At 37.0% G+C, this 18,953-nt stretch overlaps 1 pseudogene; it reads left to right on the forward strand.

Annotated features, from left to right (window-relative positions):
• Positions 1-18,953, forward strand: part of LOC109554856 (neurabin-2-like) — a 141,758-nt pseudogene that overhangs the window by 58,066 nt on the left and 64,739 nt on the right.

The raw sequence follows: 18,953 nt of genomic DNA on the forward strand, positions 1-18,953 counted from the left end.
ACAGGAAAAACCATAGCCTTGACTAGACGGACCTTTGTTGGCAAAGTAATGTCTCTGCTTTTCAGTATGCTATCTAGGTTGGTCATAACTTTCCTTCCAAGGAGTAAGTGTCTTTTAATTTCATGGCTGCAGTCACCATCTGTAGTGATTTTGGAGCCCAGAAAAATAAAGTCTGACACTGTTTCCACTGTTTCCCCATCTATTTCCCATGAAGTGGTGGGACCGGATGCCATGATCTTCGTTTTCTGAATGTTGAGTTTTAAGCCAACTTTTTCACTCTCCACTTTCACTTTCATCAAGAGGCTTTTGAGTTCCTCTTCGCTTTCTGCCATAAGGGGGGAGCCGGTGAGGCATTCCACTGGTGGTGTCATCTGCATATCTGAGGTTATTGATATTTCTCCCGGCAATCTTGATTCCAGCTTGTGTTTCTTTCAGTCCAGCGTTTTTCATCATGTACTCTGCATATAAATTAAATAAGCAGGGTGACAATATTCAGCCTTAATATACTCTTCTCCCAACTTGGAACCAGTCTGTTGCTTCCTGACCTGCATACAAATTTGTCAAGAGGCAGATCAGGTGGTCTGGTATTCCCATCTCTTTCAGAATTTTCCACAGTTTCTTGTGATCCACACAGTCAAAGGCTTTGGCATAGTCCATAAAGCAGAAATAGATGTTTTTCTGGAACTCTCTTGCTTTTTCCATGATCCAGCGGATGTTGGCAATTTGATCTCTGGTTCCTCTGCCTTTTCTAAAACCAGCTTGAACATCTGGAAGTTCACAGTTCATGTATTGCTGAAGCCTGGCTTGGAGAATTTTGAGCATTACTTTACTAGTGTGTGAGATGAGTGCAATTGTGCGGTAGTTTGAGCATTCTTTGGCATTGCCTTTCTTTGGGATTGGAATGAAAACGGACCTTTTCCAGTCCTGTGGCCACTGCTGAGTTTTCCAAATTTGCTGGCATATTGAGTGTAGCACTTTCACAGCATCATCTTTCAGGATTTGAAATAGCTCAACTGGAATTCCATCACCTCCACTAGCTTTGTTCGTAGTGATGCTTTTTTAAGGCCCACTTGACTTCACATTCCAGGATGTCTGGCTCTAGGTCAGTGATCACACCATCGTGATTATCTGGGTCGTGAAGATCTTTTTTGTACAGTTCTTCTGTGTATTCTTGCCATCTCTTCTTAATATCTTCTGCTTCTGTTAGGTCCATACCATTTCTGTTCTTTATCGAGCTCATCTTTGCATGAAATGTTCCTTTGGTATCTCTGATTTTCTTGAAGAGATCCCTAGTCTTTCGCATTCTGTTGTTTTCCTCTATTTCTTTGCATTGATCGCTGAAGAAGGCTTTCTTATCTCTTCTTGCTATTCTTTGAAACTCTGAATTCACCATAATCTGTTGGTAAATAACCATTGAAATGTAATAAAATGGGGTTGGAGTGCTGAAAACTGTTTCTAAGAAGCCAAATCTGGCAGAAGTGATGAGAAACTGGAAAGCCAGCCAAGAGACCACTGTAATAAGGTGGTAATGATAAGGTAATGATGATAAAGATTTAATTGGGTGATGCTTGTAGGAACAGAGCTAAAATAACCACTATTATGTTAGGCAACAGAATAGTCAGCAATATTAAGAGACAGATTAAGTATGGCTGGTAAAAATAAAAACATTAGATATAAACTCATATTGTCTATTGAGGAGGTACTGGGGTATTCTGTAAGAATAATTCTTGGTGATCAGGCTAGAGTAAAATCTGCTGTTTCATCTCATGTTGTATGCAAAATCCCAAAGAAATGGTTGCTAGATGAACTCATATGCTAGTTTTATTACACTGGAAAGAACTTTCTGAACTTATGCTCAGTAACAGTTGGGGAGCAGATGTTCTTGCCTTATTCCCCAATTTAAGGGGCACACATTCAGTATTTCTCCATTAAATAAAGTGTTAGCTTCATGTTTTTTATAAATAATCCTTATCAAGTTGAGGAAGTTGCCCTCTATCCCTATTTTCCTGGGAGCTGTTATCATGTATAGGAGGTTAACTTTGTAATCCATTGATAAGATCTTATGATTTTTCTTTTGTCTTTCAATATGGTGGGTTGCACTTATTGATTTTCAAATGTTGAACCTGCCTTACATCCATGGAATAAACTCCACTCAGTCATACTGTATAATTCTTTTTATGTATCACTGAATTCTATCTGCTAATATATTGTTAAGGATATTCATGAGGGAAATTGTTCTGTCCTTTTCTCTTTCTGCACTCTTTGTCATGTTTTGGTATCAGGGTAATATTAGTTTTATAAAATGAATTTGGACATATTCTTTCTTCTCTTTTTCTGGAAGAATGTGTAAAATTGGTGTTAATTCTTCTTTAAGTATTTGGTAGAATTCTCCCATAAGAGCATCTGAGCTGGAGGTTTCTTTTTTTTTTTTGAAGTTTTTTGTTTTTTATTAAGTCAAAATTTCAATGTAAATCTTTTGCATCTCTCACATAGAATAATAAAATAGTTTTTAAAATTGTGATGAAATATATATATATATATATATATATATATATATATATATATATAAAACATAAAACTTGCCATTCTATCATTACATGGAGTTCAAGGAGGGAGAGTAAGGAGTTTGTACAAAAAGGATGCAAAGTTTAGAGATATGAAACCATCTTGGAAACAGATAGTGATGCTGGTTGTACAACATTGTCAGTGTAATTAAAGTCATTCATTTGTTACTGAAAAGTGAAGGTTTCTTTTTTCAGGAGTTTTTAAATTGTGAATTCAGTTACCTTAGTAAGTATAGGGCTGTTCAAGTGATCTATATCATTTTATGAGTTGTGATATTTTGGGTTATTTGAGAAACTGATCAATTTTGTCTAAATCATGAAATTTGTGTCTCTAGAGTTTTCATAGTAATCCTTTATTACACTTTTGATGTTTGGAGTATATGTAGTGATACTCCATTTATTCCTGATTTAGCTATTTTGTATCTTTTCTCCTTTTCTCTTTTTCAGTCTTTTTAGTTTGTCAATTTTATTAAACTGTTAAAAAAAAAACACAGCTCTTTGTTTCACTTATTTTTCTCCATTGTTTTGCTATTTTCAATTTCACTGATTTTTATTCTATTATTTCCTTCCTTTGCTTGCTTTTGGGCTTATTTTGGTCTTATTTTCCTAGGTTCTTGATGTGAGAGCTTAGTGATTCAAGATGGTTCCTCTTTACGAATGTATGCATCTACTGCCATAAATTTCCCTATCGACATTCCTTTAGCTGTGTTCTACAAACTTTGATGTGTTGTGTTTTCTTTTGCATTCACTTCTATATACTTTTTACTTCCATCTTTGATCCATGGATTAAAACTGTGCTGTTTAGTTGCCAAGTGTTTGGAGATGTTCTTCTTCTTTTCCTCTTACTAATTTCCAGTTTGATTCTACTGTGCTCTGAAATCGCAGTCTGTATGATTTAAGTTCTTTAAATTTATTGAGGTTTGTTTTAAGGCCCAGGATATGGTCTACCTTGGTATATGTTTCCATGAGCACTTGAAATGAGCGTGTATTCTGCTATTTTGGGGTAGATTGTTCTATAAATGTCAGTGAAATTATGTGGGTAGATAGTAGTATTAATTCTTGTATATTCTTACTGATCTTCTGTTTAGTTATGTTATCACAATTGTTTAGATAGGAGGTTTGAAGTCCCTGAGCATAATTGTGCATTGTTATATTTCTACTTTCATCTATTATGATAGTTTTTACTTCACATGTTTTACAGTTCTTTTGGGGGGATGCATAACATTTAGGATTATTATGTCTTTTTGGTAGATTGACATTTTTATCACTGTATAATGTCCTTATTTGTCTTTCGTAAGTTTTTTGCTCCAAAATCTACTTTATCTGATGGTGTAGCCACTCCTGCCTTCCCTTGATTAATATCTGCATTATATTTTTTCCATTATTTTCTTTTCAACCTGACTATATGTTTATAGTTGAAGTTAACTTCTTTTAGTAGCATACAGTTGGGTAGTAATACTTTTTAATCTCTATCATTTAATTAGTGTATTTAGACCATTTGTATTTCTTATAATTATTGTTATGTTAGCACAGAAGTATACCATTTTACTTTTTTTATCTCTTTCATTTTCCTTTCTGTTTTCTTTTTCTTGCCTTCATGTGGGTGCCTTGAAAAGTTTTTAGAATTACATTTATATTTATAGTCTTTTAAAGTGCACTTCTCTGTATATTTTTATTTGTGGTTGCTCTAGATATTATATTTCCTAAGCATAAAGCCTCTTGATGAAAGTGAAAGTGGAGAGTGAAAAAGTTGGCTTAAAGCTCAACATTCAGAAAACAAAGATCATGGCATCCGGTCCCATCACTTCATGGGAAATAGATGGGGAAATAGTGGAAACAGTGTCAGACTTTATTTTGGGGGGCTCCAAAATCACTGCAGATGGTGACTGCAGCCATGAAATTAAAAAACGCTTACTCCTTGGAAGGAAAGTTATGACCAACCTAGATAGTGTATTCAAAAGCAGAGACATTACTTTGCCAACAAAGGTCCGTCTAGTCAAGGCTATGGTTTTGCCTGTGGTCATGTATGGATGTGACAGTTGGACTGTGAAGAAGGCTGAGCGCCAAAGAATTGATGCTTTTGAAGTGTGGTGTTGGAGAAGACTCTTGAGAGTCCCTTGGACTGCAAGGAGATCCAAGCAGTCCATTCTGAAGGAGATCAGCCCTGGGATTTCTTTGGAGGGAATGATGCTAAAGCTGAAACTCCAGTACTTTGGCCACCTCATGCGAAGAGTTGACTCACTGGAAAAGACTCTGATGCTGGGAGGGGTTGGGGGCAGGAGGAGAAGGGGACAACGGAGGATGAGATGGCTGGATGGCATCACTGACTCATTGGACGTGAGTCTGAGTGAACTCCAGGAGTTGGTGATGGACAGGGAGGCCTGGCCTGCAGTGATTCATGGGGTCGCAAAGAGTCAGACATGACTGAGTGACTGGACTGAACTGAACTGAACTGAACTGAAGCATAGCCTATCACAGTCTACTGGTGTCATCACTTTACCAGTTCCAGTGAAATATACAAATTATACCTTCTTTAATGTCCCTTTACTCACCCTTGTTTATAATATATTTGCTTAAAAATTTTCTCTACATACATTTAGAACATCAGGCAGTGCTATGTTTTTTTGTTTGTTTGTTTGTTTTGAAGATCAAATATAACTTAGAAAACTCAGGAGGAGAAAAAAAAAGCCTATTGTATTTACTCATATTTTTGCTTACTAGGTTCTTTCTACCTTCCTATGTGCCAAGTTTCCTTCTTATTTTTTCCTTTCTATTTAGAGAATTTCCATTAGATTTCCTTCAAGATAGACCTGTCATTGACAAATTATGTTAATTTTCCTTTATCTGAGAATGTCTTGATTTCTCCTTTCTTACAAAAGGATATTTTCAATGAGTATTGGATTCTGGGTTAACAGTTCTTAAGCATCTGAAAAATAGTGTGTTAATTCCTTCTCATTACCATGGTTTTAGATGACAAATCCATTGTCACTCCAATTATTTTTCCACCATAGATAAGGTGCTGTTTTTATTTGGGTGCTTTTAAAGGCTTTTTTTTTTTTTTTTGTCTTTCATTTTCAGAAGACTATTTAGCATGTGTCTTTGTATGGATAACTTTGAATTTTATCTGTTTGGAGTTTGTTCTGATTCTTAAGTCTTTAAACTTGAGGTTTTCAGCCACAAATTTTTGAGTATGTATTCAGCCTCACCCTCTTTCTCCTCTCCTTTTGGGTCTCTGATGACACAGATGTTAAATCTTTGTTTCGTTGTTTCCCATGTCCCTGAGTCTCTTTTCATTTTTTTCAGTATTTTTCTCTCTGTTGTTCAGATTGGGTCATTTCTGTTGTGCTATCTTCTAGTTCACTGATTCTTTTGTCTGGCTCCTCTATTCTGTTGTGGAGTTCATCCACTGAGTTTTTTATTTCAATTACTGAGCAGTTTTTTACTTGCAAAATTTCCATTTTGTTCTCCTATATGTCTTACATTTTTGTTGGAACTTTCTTTTTTATGTGTCTCAGGTGTGTTTGTCTTTTCTTATTGAAGCATTTTTATCAAGACTGCTTTAAAATTTTTGTCAGATAATTCTAACATTTCTGGCATCTAGGCATTGGCTAGACTATTGACTATTTTTTTCCATTAACTTTGATATCTTCCTATTTCTTGGTTTGATAAGTGATTTTAAAATTAAACCTGGATATTTTCATATTATGTTATGAGACTCTGGACATTATTTAAAATCCTCTATTGTAGCTGGCTTTCTCTGATATCACTCTTGCAGAGGAAGAGAGGTACTGCCTTATTACTTCTAGGTGGATGTAAATAGAATTCCCACTGCCTTACTTGGATTCCATTGACAGAGGGTGGGGGATATGCTCATTACTGATAGGTGGTGATGAATGTTCTGGCTCCTCATGTCTTCTCCATTGACAACATAGTGCAGATGTTCTTGTTACTACTCAATTATGGTGAAATCCTGACTCTTTCCTAGGCCTCTTCTGATACCGCTCCAGAGGGGAGTGGGAGAGAAACTTCATTATTGCCAGGGGAAACGGAAGCCCAAGTTTTCAACATGGTCTCCAGTAACACCATCGGGTGGGCAGCTCATTATTTGCTGGTAATGAAATGCTGAGGTTCCTTACTTGACCTTCCCCAAACTGATAAAGATGGTTCACTATTCATAGACTGTAAAAATGATTAAGATAAGATTTATGTTGCATACTTGTTTTTTCTTCTGGGAGTCTGGGATTTTGGTATATGCTAGACAAAAGGTGTCTATGTGACCAGCTCCAAATGAAACCCTTGAGCACTGAGTATTCAATGGGCCTCCCTTGGCAGAAATGCAGTGCATATGCTGGTGCAGTTTGTCATTAAAGGAATAGTGCTCTTTGTGTGACCACTAATGGGAGGGAGAGAGTATAAAGAAGCTGCATAGAGATTCCTCTAGTAAAGTCTATTTTTTCCCCATAATGATCATACTATCCATCTTTACTACATCACTATAATAAATCTGTCATGAGTAGAACTATATACAGTGTCCTGTGAATCCTTCTAGTGAATCTCCAAATGGGATGGTCTTGGAAACCAATTTTGAAGCAGTTTTGTAGTTACTGTTAGGTGCAACATACATCTACTATGCAATCAAATCATTCCACTCCTAGATATTTTCTCAAGAAAGCAAAGCATATACCCATACAAACATTTCTAGGTAAGTGTTCAAACATTTCTAATAGCTCAAACTTGAAACTACACACTTGTCCACCAACAAGTGAATGGATAACAAAACTGCAGAATCAGTTCAGTTCAGTCACTCAGTCGTGTCTGACTCTTTGTGACCCCATGAATAGCAGCACACCAGGCCTCCCTGTCCATCACCAACTCCTGGAATTCACTCAAACTCATGTCCATTGAGTAGGTGATGCCACCCAGCCATCTCATCCTCTGTTGTCCCCTTCTCCTCCTGCCCCCAATCCCTCCCAGCATCAGAGTCTTTTCCAATGAGTCAACTCTGCACATGAGGTGGCCAAAGTACTGGAGTTTCAGCTTTAGCATCATTCCTTCCAAAGATATCCCAGGGCTGATCTCCTTCAGAATGGACTGCTTGGATCTCCTTGCAGTCCAAGGGACTCTCAAGAGTCTTCTCCAACACCACAGCTCAAAAGCATCAATTCTTCGGTGTTCAGCCTTCTTCACAGTCCAACTGTCACATCCATACATGACCACAGGAAAAACCATAGCCTTGACTAGACAGACCTTTGTTGGCAAAGTAATGTCTCTGCTTTTCAATATGCTATCTAGGTTGGTCATAACTTTCCTTCCAAGGAGTAAGCGTCTTTTAATTTCATGGCTGCAGTCACCATCTGCAGTGATTTTGGAGCCCAGAAAAATAAAGTCTGACACTGTTTCCACTGTTTCCCCATCTATTTCCCATGAAGTGGTGGGACCAGATGCCATGATCTTAGAATATTACTCAGCAATAAAAAAATAATGATTACAAAGCAGCATGAAAAAACTTTGGGGTGATGAATATATTTATTATCTTGATTGTGGTGATAGTTTTTTGGGTATATCATATGTCAATACTTACATTATATACTTTAAATATGTACAGTTATTTGTGTGTTAGCTGAACCTCAATGAGGATATATGCCTTGTATGTTGTATATATTTTATGACTGTTCTTTATTGACTCAAGATTTAATAAATCAGTTCAAAAATACATACATTTTCCCTATCAATTCTTTTTGAAAATAGATGAACATATATAAACATTCAAGAATATTCACTTATGAGTTTGTTCAAGAATATTTATTGCTGCATTATTTAAATAAATAAGAAATTAGAAATAACTACCCATAAAGTAATGTACACAGCAATAGGGAATGTATACTGTTAATATATAGCAAGTTCTTCAAAATCAATATGAAAAAGACAAATAACCCAGTGAAAAATAGGAGAAAATACTTGACAGGCCATTCATAGAAAAAAATGTAAATGGTCAATTAACATATATATGAAACATTCAACTTCACTTGTAAGTTAATAAATGTAAATTAAAGCAACAATGAAACATCTTTTTCCAATGGACAAAGATAAAAGTTTTGATAGTTCCCATTTTTGATGAAGGAGTAGTAACCACTCAGTGTCATACAAAAGCTGGTCATGTAAAGGAAAAGATTGATCAATATATTAAGTCAGAATAGTGGTTACCCTTGAAGAGTGAAGTATGACTGGAAGGAGCCTCAGGGGACTGTTGGAGTACAAGAAATGTTATGTATGATCTGGATACTGAGTCTAGGGATGACTTAACATTGTAAAACATCATCGAGCTATACATTTATGACTTGTGTATTTCTCTGTATGTATAATATAGTTCAACAAATTTTTTTTCCTTAATGCAAAAACAGGATGTAGAAAAAGGTGTCTATCTGGAAAAACACACATCAAATGCTATTAGAGGTTATTGCTGGGAGTTGAGATTTAGGGAAATTTTTTAAGTTTAATTCTTATACATTGATATATTGTTCACATTTCCCACAATGAGTCTATATATTTTTACTGTAAATTCATAAATGTAGTCATATATATGCCTTTTTTAATGTTTTTTCTTCCCATTTTTTCCTACTTTCTCTCTTCTGAAGAGAAGAGAGCATATCAACATGATCCCCCACCCTACCATTGTTAACATATTTTTAAAATTTTCATAACATTCCATATTTTTAATATCATATATAGATATATACACATATATTAGGGGTACTTTAAGTTCTTGCTTTACCAAAAAAACAGAGGTGGGAGAGATGACAAACACACTTTTCACATATTTCTATTTCCATTAATTATACAATACAGACATCCAGATCTAGGAAGCACAGAGAATTCCAAGCAAAATCAACCCCAAAAGGTCCACACTAAGAAACATTATAATTAAAATGGCAAAAATTAAAGAGAGGTTATTAAAAACAGTAAGAGGCTTCCCTGGTGGCTCAGCGGTAAAGAATCCACTGGCCAATGCAGAAGAGACAGGAGACATGGATTCAATCACTGAGCTGAAAAGAGTTCCCAGAGAAGGACATGGCAACCCACTTCAGTATTCTTGCTGGGAAAATCTCATGGACAGAGGAGCTTGGCAGGCTATGGTCCATGGGGTTGCAGAGAGTTGGACATGACTGAAGTGACTGAGCATGCATGCATTAAAAACATTAAAGGAAAAGCAACTACTTATATACAAAGGAACTCCCATAAGACTATCAGCTGATTTTGCAGCAGAAACTTTGCAAATCAGAAGGGAGTGACAGGATATACTTAAGCATTAAAAGAAAAAAAAGCCTACAGCCAAGAAAACTTTACCTGGGAAGCTATCATTCAGATTTGAAGGAGACTATAGTTTTATAGACCTTCAAAAGCTAAGAGTTTAGCATCATTAATCTGGTTCTATAAAAAATGTTAAAGGGGGTTCTTTAAATGGGAAGGAAAAGATAACAATTAGAAATGTGAAAATAATGGAAGAAAAAGTCTCATTGGTAAAGGCAAATATATAGTAAAGTAGATCAATCATTTATAAAGCTAGTAGGAAGGTTAAAAGACAAAAGTAGTACAATCATCTGTGGCCACAATAAGTAATTAAGGGATACACAAAATGAAAAGATATAGAAGATGATGTCAAAAATCTTGAATGTGGGAAAGGGAGTAAAAATGCAGGGTTATTAAGATGTATTTAAATCTAAGAGATCATCAACTTAAAATAATCACATACAACTCCCTAACATCATACAAAAAAATAAACCCAAAGTGTTTAAGAGACCTAACTGTAAGGTCAGCCACTATAAAATTCATAGAGAAAAACATAGGCAGAACACTCTTTGACGTAAATTTCAGCATGATCTTTTATGACCCACCTCCTAGAGTAATGAAACTAAAAGCAAAAATAGCAAATGGGACCTAATTAAACTTAAAAGCTTTTGCACAGCAAAGGAAACTATAAACAAGATGAAAAGACAACACTCAGAATGGGAGAAAATATTTGCAAATAAAGCTTCTGACAAGGAATTAATCTCCAAAATACTCAAACAGTTCATGTAGCTCAATACCAAAAAAACAAACAAGCCAATCAAAAATGGGCAGAAAACCCAAATAGACATTTCTCCATAGAATACACAAAGATGGCCAACAGGAACATGAAAAGATGCTCAATATCACTAAATATTATAGAAATGTGAATCAAAACTACAATGAGGTGTCACCTCACACCAGTCAGGATGTCCATCATCAAAAAATCTACAAACAATAAAGGCTGGAGAGAGTGTGGAGAAAAGGGAACCTCTTAGACTGTTGGTGGGAATGTAAACTGATACAGCTACTATGGAGAACAGTATGAAGGTTCCTTAAGAAACTACAAGTAGAACTACTATATGACCCAACAAGGCTACTTCTGGGCATATACCCAGAGAAAACTATAATTCAAATTACATGCACCCCAATATTCATTGCAGCACTATTTAAAATAGCCAGCAATGGCTATTGTACAAGGAGGCAACCTAAATGTCCATTGACAGATGAATGGATAAAGAAGATGTGGTGCATATATAGTGGAATATTACACAGATATAAAAAGAATGAAATTGTGTCATTTTGCAGAGATACAGATGGACCTAGAGACTGTCATACAGAATAAAGTCAGAAAAACAAATATCATATATTAGCACATATAAGTGGAATCTAGAAAAAATAGTACAGAAGAACCTATTTGCAAAGAAGAAATACAGACACAGATGTAGAGAACAAACATATGGACACCAAAGAGGGAAAGGGGAGGACAAATTGGGAGATTGGAATTGACGTGTACACACTACTATGGGAATCTTACATGATACCACTGTACCAGCAGTACGCTTACACAATATAACTAATGAGAACCCACTGTGTAGTGGGAGGGGGAGGGGGGAGGTATAATCTGTTTGTAGGACATATATTAAGTTAACCTTAAAAATTCATTACAATATACAGTAGGTACAGATAAATACTGTATGATTCCACTTATATGAGGTATGTAAAATAGTCAAATTCATAGTCAAAAAGTACATTGGTAGATGCCAGGGGCAAGGGGCTGGAGGAAGGGAATGGGGAGTTAGCTTTTAATGGGGACAAAGTTTCAGTTTAAGAAGGCGAGAAATTTGGGAGATGGATGATGGTGAGAGTTGTACAACAATGTGAATGTACTTAGTGCCACTGAACTGTACAGTTAAATATGTTTAAAGTAATATACTGCATATTATTTTACTTTTATCACAGCAAAAAAACAGTCAAAAATAATAATCACATACATATGTATAGTCTGTTATATGTAAACATCATGGTAAGCACAAACTAAACTACCCATAGTAGATACACACACACACACACAAAGAGAAAGGAAACCAAACATAACACTAAAGATAGTCATCAGATTACAAAGGAAGAGGGCAAAAGAAGAGGAAAGGAACAAAAAAGAACTACAAAAACAACCTTAAAACAATTAACAAAATGGCAATAAGTACATACCTATCAATAGTTACTTTAAATGTAAATGGACAAAATGCTCTAATCAGAAGTCAAGGAGTAGCTGGATGGATTAAAAAAAAAAGATTTGCCTACATATATTGGGCCAAAAGAAATTCACCTCAAATCTAAAGACATTCAGAGACTGAAAGTGAGGGGATGGGAAAAGATATTCTATGAAAATGGAAATGAAAAGAAAGCTGGGATAGCAGTACTTGTATCAGACAAAGTGTTAATCACTCAGTCACATCTGACTCTTTGCAACCCCATGGACTGTAGCCCCCCCCCCCCCCCCAGGCTTCTCTGTTCATGGGATTCTCCAGGCAAGAATACTGGAGTGGTTGTCTTCTCCAGGGGATCTTCCCAACCCAGGGACTGAACCCACATCTCTTACATTTCCTGCATTGGCAGGTGTGTTCTGTACCACTAACACCACCTGGCTTTAAAACAAAGACTGTAAAGAGAGACAAAGACTGTAAAAAGAGCATTACATAATGATAGGACTTCCCAGGTGGTGTTAGTGGTAAAGAATCCACTTGCCAATGCAGGAGACATGAAATCTGGGTTTGATCTCAGGGTAGGGAAGATCCCCTGGAGGAGGGCATGGCAACCTACTCCAGTTTTCTTGCTTGGAGAATCCCATGCACAGAGGAGCCTGGTGGGCTACAGTCCAGAGGGTCACAAAGAGTCAGACATGACTGAAGTGACTTAGCACACACACACACACACACACACGCATAATGATAAAGGAACTGATCTAACAATAAGATATAACAATTCTAAATCTATATATGCACCCAACATAGGAGTACCTAATACAAAAAGCAAATATTAACAAACATAAAAGTAGAAATTGAAAAGTAGCTTGAAAATAGTAGGGAACTTTAACACCCTACTTATATCAGTGGACATATCATCCAGACAGAAATTCAATGAGGAAACACTGGTCTAGACCAGAGGGGATTAATAAATATGTATAGAACATTCCAACCAAAAGCTGCAGAATATGCATTCTTTTCAAGTGCACATGGAGCATTCTCTAGGATAGATCACATATTAGGCCATCAAATAAGTCTCAATAAATTTAAGAATATTGAATTCATATCAAGCATCTTTTCCAACTGCAACATTATAAGACTAGAAATCAATGACAAGAAAAAACTGCAAAAAACCACAAACACATGGAGGCTAAACAGTATGCTACTAAACAACCAATGGGCCACTGAATAAATAAAAGAATATGTAGAATAGATCCTGGGCTTCCTAGGCTTATACCCTTTCTCTGTTATTTATTTTTTCGTAAGTTTAGGTAGTTACTCTTTGGGCTTCAGTTTCTTCATCTGTACCATTGGGTTAATAATAACTATTCTTCAGAGATAATATGAAACCAGAAATGAGTTAATAAATATAAACTGCTTTGTCCAAAGTAGAATATAAGTAATGTCCCTATAAGGGAGTCCCATCACAACTGTTCTACTGTTTGGGTCTAAAGACCTTTCTCAACCTTAGATTGAAAAATCAACCAGTATCTCAGCCATTTTCCTTCCTCCCACATTATGGCACATTCCACTCTCTTATGCTGTTCTGGATCTTTATAATTTTCCTACATGGATGTGTTTATTAAGGTACTAGAATTACCCACACCATACTCTGAGTGAAACTGCCTTGCCCACCACTGGTATTGGCCATGTAGCCACATTTTCTACCCCTCGTTCTTCTTCCTCATGCTGCAACTAAATTTTTTGGCAAGGGAGGGAAAAAGACCTTTTACAAGGGCATAAGCTGGTCTATATAAACTGACTTGAGAAAATTAGCTGGGCTAGTCAGATACTTTATTTCCTAAATATAAAATATGAAACAGAAAGCAGCAATAATAAAAAAAACTGAATTGTTATAGCTAAAAGATCACGAGGTATATTTGGGGTTGGAGAAGCCATGATAGGCTATGTTAGGGAGAATTATGAGTAATAATAAATAATTAGAGGCAGTCAAGTGGCAGTGGGATGGAAAGAAGCAATCACTTAGTCACTAGAATAAAGACTCTAAACACTTACTGAAATTCTTTTGTGCTACCTTAAAGCCAAAACTATCCCCCAGTCTAATATTGATGATATTCATTCCCATCACAGTGTTTGTTCTTGTATTTCTACACTACTTCTACACCATTACTTTACTTATTGCCTTAGAATAAACTTAACTTTGTATGAGTTAACTTGAGTGAGTTTCTTGTAACCATTTGAGCCTAAGTAAACTCTCTGTTCTTCAATTTTTCATGGATTATAATGGGACATTATACTTTGGATAAAATTACCAAATATAAAGTTGGATTTCATTTACACAAAATTTGCACCAAATAATGATAGATATTAGTTGCAAGCACAACTGTAATAAAATCAGATGGAATGAAATGGGGCTCTCTGATAGAATGCATGATCATTTGACATAGGTTGAAGAGCTGCAGTGACAATTAGAAAGGGTCTCATCCAAATCATGTTGATATAAGTATGGGGGTGGGAGTGTGATCTTCCAGAAATAATCAGGAAAGCCCAAGTCACTGCCTTTAAACCTCTTGACTCTTCTAGCTATATCAGCACAATATGGGCTACCCTGTCTGATTTGGCTGACCTCTAGATATATCAACAGGTTCTTAAATTGATGCTTTTAGAATGTTCTGATTTGTCTCTAGGGTTTTCTACCTCATTTTTCTTCCATCATATCACCTTATACCTTCAAATTTGCCCCTCCCTTTCCCTGCCTTGGACTTTTTATCTTTTCTGGTTGCTTATTCTTTAGCTGTTTGTTACATTTCTGCCCTCCCTGTCTCAGAAGCAAACATACACATTATATAGCAGTTTACTTATATGACAACTTAATTTTTGGAGAATTGACCTAGAGTTCTCTGCTCTATCCTTTCTGAGATCCCTGGCTGAGATCCTATAGATTGTCTGATAAATGTGTTTTATTCCTCTACAGATTTGGTGTCTATGTTCACACTGGAACTCTCCATCCTTCCACTTCCTCCACAACAACCTCCCAGCCTATTATAAATTCATATATATAAATCATCCACTGCTATAGACCAGAAACGAACACAACTACTTTGCTGGCATTGATCTGTGGCTTGGCTCTACCTCACCTACTGGAGTACTAGCAAGAATAACTGAACTGCAGCATGTTAGCCAGTGGAAAGAAAGGGCCTGGAGAATGGACTAAAGCAGAGGGTAGAAGGCATTCTTGAACATTGTTTGGACAAGGTGTTAAAAGACAAATTAAAGGAAATTAGTTCAGGGACTTAAGTATAATGTTCAACCTGACTAAGCATATTGAAAAGCAGAGACATTACTTTGCCAACAAAGGTCCATCTAGTCAAGGCTATGGTTTTTCCTGTGGTCATGTATGGATGTGAGAGTTGCACTGTGAAGAAGGCTGAGCACCGAAGAATTGATGCTTTTGAACTGTGGTGTTGGAGAAAACTCTTGAGAGTCCCTTGGACTACAAGGAGATCCAACCAGTCCATTCTGAAGGAGATCAGTCCTGGGATTTCTTTGGAAGGAATGATGCTAAAGCTGAAACTCCAGTACTTTGGCCACCTCATGCAAAGAGTTGACTCATTGGAAAAGACTCTGATGCTGGGAGGGATTGGGGGCAGGAGGAGAAGGGGACGACAGAGGATGAGATGGCTGGATGGCATCACTGACTCGATGGACGTGAGTCTGAGTGAACTCTGGGAGTTGGTGATGGACAGGGAGGCCTGGAGTGCTGCAATTCATGGGATCGCAAAGAGTTGGACACGACTGAGCGACTGAACTGAACTGAAGGTGTCTATACTAAGATTCTTCAGCTACAAGTAACAGAAACCAATGAAAGCTACTTCAGGAAAAAATAGGGGAATTTATTTTAAGCACTTAGGGGTGTCTCACAAAACCCAAAATCAAAACCATTACTGGATCTCAGGAATGGACTGGAACAAGCAGCTACAAAGTCTTCAGAAAATCAGAAAATATCATTTATCCTTCCCTTTATAATGTTTCTTTTTGTTTCACTCTCTGATGAACAGCTCCTCTGCTTCTCAGAAAGCATGGGGAAATATAGCTTCCCTTCAGGGTCATGGTATTATTGTTTACTTTCTAAGGCTCAGCCTCAGAAAATAAACAAACTTCCCTCTCTCTCACCACTGTAATTTCAGACTCCTGGAAAGAGCTTCTAAAAACTCACATGCTCATCCTTGGGCCAACTGACTTAAGCCTAGGATTGGAACAACAGTTATAAACTGTATTCACTGCCACAGTATCATCCCCATAAGGAAGAGAGTGGAAAATGGAGGACAATTTAAGGAATTATATGCAGTACGCAGATACTTCAAAAGGGATTCATCACAGCAGCCAAGCAGTTTCCTTTTAGCACCAAAGTGCATGCATCTGAGAACAAGCCCTAAAGGCCTCTGCTTCCTTGGCAACTTCTCTCAGATTTTAGTCCTCTAATAGTAAAGAAGACAGAGATTTAAATACAAAACGAAGTTAAAGTAGTGAAATAAAATGACTAGTAGCCTGCTTAGTGTGTTCAGTCAAAACAAAATGTGCCTGTCACATAATAAGCACTCAAAAAAATTAGTTGTTATTATGGAAATCAGAAAAGGCTGGGTATAGTTAGACTCTGAGCAAAAGGAATTGGCTAATCTTTACAGATAGTTCCTGCAGAATACAAAGGAACCTGGGAAATATTTGCACTCCTTAGTGGAATATACCTTTATAAGAACCAAGATTTAGATCTGCCATATACAACTCTCTTCCTTGCACAGAGCTGATCAACACTGACAAATTCTTGGATGTTTTTCAAGATTCTGTGTAAACTTCCCTTTTGTTATGACAACACAACAATGACCTCATCTTTCTTATGGTTGAACCCAAGACAACTCCCCTCAATGAATTCCATTCCAATCACTTCTACTTCAGAATCAGCCTGATTGAACTTGGAAGGCTTTTGATGTCTTTATGTTTAGAAAACATGTAATATACTTTATTGAAATGTGGGAAACACTCAAGTAACAATTTTATAAGCCTATACTTTCTCTCCAGGTTGGCTAAATGTTGTTAATCTCCAATTCCTATTAATTCTTAATAATTTGAGTTTGAGAGGCATTTTCTGACTTTGTATCCAAAAGTACCCTTATGGGGGTGTGTGATTTCCTGTGGATAGTAGAGTCACATTATATACACATGTGGGAAAAAAGAAAATTGGAATGAATCCACCTACCATTCCACTCAGTAAGTCTACGTCTTAGTAAGGATTGGGAGACTTGAATCTGTCCTTCACTTAGGTGATGTCAGGTCCTGTGTGCTTCTCATAGTGTAAGTATGTCACCACCATTAGTGTGGTTTTTAGTGTTTAAACATACATAGCTTTCAGGCAACAGGACTTTAAACTCAACCCACCTACTTAATCTGGTATTCAACTGAAGAAACAGTGATCTGTTGCAATTCTGGTCCTATTGATAGACATTGTGTGGGTCTTTTGCATGTAACTTTCAAAGATTATTTTGACTATATGTGATTTTCCCTTAAAAATCTGATCCCCTTTAGAATTTGACCTCAGCATAAAATGCAATTTCACCGCACTAACTATAGTCTACTGGTTTGGAAAATGACTTTTGTCTCCCAGCTAACTGAGAGTGTGTTTTGGAAGCTACTAAAAAGGAAGCATATCGTAGAGAGGACAGGAAAAGCCTTGGTCATGTACATCAATCTTCTGAGCACTTGACAAGTGATAGTGAAATTACCCAGTTGGTACTTGGAGATGAGGATTGGAGATGGATGTTGTATCCTTGTATCCCACTTTGCAACTCAAGATTTCATTCTGTCAGTAGAGCAAAATTGTATGGAAAAATCATGAATTTATTGTTTAGTTGCTAAGTCGTGTTCAACTCTGCGATCCCATGAACTGCAGCACACCAGGCTTCCTGTTCTTCACTATCTCCCTGAGTTTGCTCAAACTTATGTCCATTGAGTAGGTGATGCCATCCAACCATTTCATCCTCTGTCGCCCCCTTCTCCTCTTGCCCTCAATCTTTGCCAGCATCAGGGTCTTTTCTAGTGAGTCAGCTCTTCACATCAGGTGGCCAAAATATTGGAGTTTCAGCTTCAGCATTAGTCTTTCCAGTGAATATTTAGGGTTCATTTCCTTTAAGATTGACTGGTTGATCTCCTTGCTGTCCAAGGGACTCTCAAGACTTCTCCAGTACCACAGTTTGAAAGCATCGACTTTTTGCTCAGCCTTCTTTAAGGTCCAACTCTCACATCCATACATGACTACTGGAAAAACAACAGCTTTGACTATATGGACCTTTATTGGCAAAGTGAATCTGCTTTTTAATATGCTGTCTAGGTTTGTCATAGCTTTTCTTCCAAAGAGCAAGTGTCTTTTAATTTCTTTTAATCATGAATGGGGTAGTGCATTTTCAGATCAGGACCCAAGAAAAAGACAAGGGCAAAAAATGTGCAGGATGAGGGCTGAGGAGTAAGATGAAGTTCTGTTCAAACGAAGGCACTGATAAGGAAGGAATAAGATCCTGAAAATAGGAGTGGGGGCCTATGGGAAGATTCCAGTGAAGCTGGGCATGTCAGATCCCTAAATTCTACTGAGTCTTCTCACCAGCCTTTCCACCTCTTCCTGTGATGGTTAACTCTGGTTTGCCCAAAAAATCTGTAAGGACCTCCCTTAAGGTAGTATCCTTGCAAAGCACTGCTAACTCTCCTCAGCACCTACCTCACAACCCCTCTTTGCTTTTAGATATATACCTAGACTCAAGTCCCAGAAGACCTTGAAGAGTGACCCACTAAAAGGTGTGCTACACACCAAATC

The sequence above is a fragment of the Bos indicus genome, chromosome X (assembly GCF_029378745.1).
Source record: "Bos indicus isolate NIAB-ARS_2022 breed Sahiwal x Tharparkar chromosome X, NIAB-ARS_B.indTharparkar_mat_pri_1.0, whole genome shotgun sequence".
Classification (NCBI taxonomy): Eukaryota; Metazoa; Chordata; class Mammalia; order Artiodactyla; family Bovidae; genus Bos; species Bos indicus.